Here is a 2,954-nt window from a genome sequence, read left to right as displayed (position 1 = left end):
TATATATACACATCCATAAACAGTCAGACCAGACAACACATATCTTTGAGTGCGAACATGTTTGAATACACATAGTGCAAGGCTTGAGTGTAAAGGAAAAAATACTTTCCTCTCTGGGGTTAAGCTTCTAGAGATGCTGCTGAACTTTTACCCTCTTTTGACCTCCTTAAGTAAAGGTCGTATCTATAACAGATGTGTACCAACTTGCAAATCTTCTATAGATTCTTGACCTACTGTAGGAGGACAGGCAAGCACTCCCTGTGCCCCTCAAGGCACTCTGTGCCTTTCAAGGTCAGATTGCACCAAGGCTCCGGACTATCTCTTGTTTTTCTCTCATCCATAAATCTAGATATGGTCCCCAGTGAAGGACAGTATAAGACTGAAAGTGCAGGAGAATCCTGAGAACTGATGCTGGCATTCCACTCATGAACTGCTGCTCTGTTTGTGTCACTTCTCCTGATCAGTTAACCTTGTTTCAACCTAAGTCATCTGAGTCTCTGGTGTGACTGTGTGTCGGGTTCCTCATCCTCCTTCAACCTCTTTAAGAATTACACAACATGGAAAAACTGGCTGATCACAGCGTAAATGAAGTTTTGTGAATGTTTCATCAGCTGAGATGACAATCATTCCACTCATCAAAGGTTTTTATTTTTTTATATATGTTGAGTCTAAGTTTCATGTTCCACAGAAGCCCCACCCTCTGTCATTCCTTTAGTCATTAAGTTTCATTTTGTCTCAAGTTTTTTTGGACATTTTCAAAGCATGTCCACACCACTGAGGAACACAACATCAAGGAGTGCCAGGTTAATCTTTCTGGCTGAAAATGTCTGCCAATGGAGACTACATTTGAAAATCTTTTTTGTCATAGTTTTCCTGATGTGCAGTAATCACTAGTACCTCACAAAAGGACTCAAACTGCTGACAATCAGCACCAAATAATTGCTGATTACATGGAAAACCTCACACATTTGGAAGTGCAGATACACATTCAGACAGCAGAGTTGAGTACAGCTGAAATAAAGTCCAATCCTGAGCTAAATCAGGTCTGTTGTTGGTAAAAAAATAAAAATAAAAAAAAAAGAGAGCCTTTGCAGACCAATAATATTCTCTGAATATAGAACAACTGGTTTAGCAAAGGGGTATATCTGAGAAATATAACTGACTGAAAGCGAATAAAAGTCTGATAAAGACAGTTTGTTGGTGTGTGAGCTTGACAAAATTTGGAAAAATAAACAAACGTATCCGTCATCGCTTCTCCTGAAGTCCTTTTTTTCAACTTGATAGTTGTTATCTGTTTTGCTTACCACACGAAGCAAACTACGTGGCACAGTGTTCATAGTGTTAAGAAATAATCTGTTAAAGGTTGGACTTTAGTTTTTAACTGTTATCTTACAACTAAATCAAGATGTTTTTTACATATGTGTCTGTTCTTTGCTTTTCTTGACAACCGTTTATACAATCTACTTGGTGGGTGTGTTGGTATGGATGTGAGCAAGTGTCACATTTGAAGTTGTTTGGATGAACAGTTCTTGAGAAACATTAAATAGAACAACATAAAACGGCTATCAGTGACTACAGAAGGGCTAGGATGACTTATCAACCTAAAGACATCAGTAGAGATTACAGAGACAGACAGACAGCACTTTCCTGTTTACTTTTTGCCTCCTGCTAAGCATGAGGCAGGCTGTTAGGATTATCATCACACAGAACATGTTCTGTCAGTACTATTGTTAAAAAACGGTTTCTTCATCGCCTTAATCACTGCTATTCTGTTAACCTGACAATACCCACATTGTTATTCAGCCATCTTAAAATGCAGGACTGGTTCCTTATGTTTGTTACATAAAGGACTGACTCTAAAGAAGAGCTTGTGATGCAGCGCCCCACCCTCCAAGTTGGCAGGACTGGTTCTTTATGTTTGTTAAATAGGAAAGCCAAGATTATATTCTTAGAAAATATCCATTCAGTGTGCATTCAAAGTAAAGCCCATGTTGTTATATGGAAACTGTTCTGGCCATTGTAGAATATTTGCAGTCACTGTGTGTTCCCTTCCTAAAACGTGTCATGAAGGTGGGTGAAGCTGAGTCTTCTGGCCAGATGAGATCACCGTTGTTACACTGGAGGTAAACACTTTGCACTTCAGCGTTTGACACCCGAGTGCCGCCCTTGTATTTGCATGAGTGTTCTTTATGGTGCCTGTTTTTATCATGTTTGCTGGGAGTGGCTGGAAGCTATAAATTATAAATACATTTTCAGTAATAAAGTGAGATAAGTTCCATGCTACCTGTTGTGAGTCAACACAAGCTGAATAACTTGATGAGACTGGGCCAGGCTAATGATAGTCTCTGTGACAGGGCGTGTTTAACGACTGATGATCAGAATTTAATAGCTAGCACGTTGCTTACACCCAGTAAGACTTTGGACACAGTGACCCAGTATTTGGTTTAGCATCATTTTCGCTTTTTTATACAATGTAGAGCAACACTGATGACATCAAATTTATGAAATGACTTATATGGAATTGCGTAATAAACAAAGTCAGCTTGATGAGTCCATCACATGATTCAACAGTCTTGAGGAAAACACGTGATGAGCATGTTGTGGAAACTTTACTATCATCTAAATAAAGTCCAGAAGTCTGAGTTGTCTTTGCCTTATTTTATTTGAAGCTTCAAAGGTACAGGTCATACAGGGTGCAAAGCAGTCTGCAGGAGAGCACAACAGCATCTTACTTTTATACAGTGAAGACATGGTCACCAGTCAATGAACACTTGACTGCAGGTGTGCGGATGCAAATGCGATTAAGATAAAAATACATACAAGACATAGAGAGTATCACTTCTGCCTCGTCTCAGGGGTTCACAAACACAGAGTTCTTTCTACTGATGGCAAAAACTTGTGTTTATTTCTCTTATCAGCAATGGCACCAACTTTTATGACGACACTTTGATTTC

Source organism: Stegastes partitus, unplaced genomic scaffold (genome assembly GCF_000690725.1).
Source record: "Stegastes partitus isolate 25-593 unplaced genomic scaffold, Stegastes_partitus-1.0.2 Scaffold1841, whole genome shotgun sequence".
NCBI classification, from domain to species: domain Eukaryota; kingdom Metazoa; phylum Chordata; class Actinopteri; family Pomacentridae; genus Stegastes; species Stegastes partitus.
Note: the sequence above shows the minus strand (reverse complement) of the source record.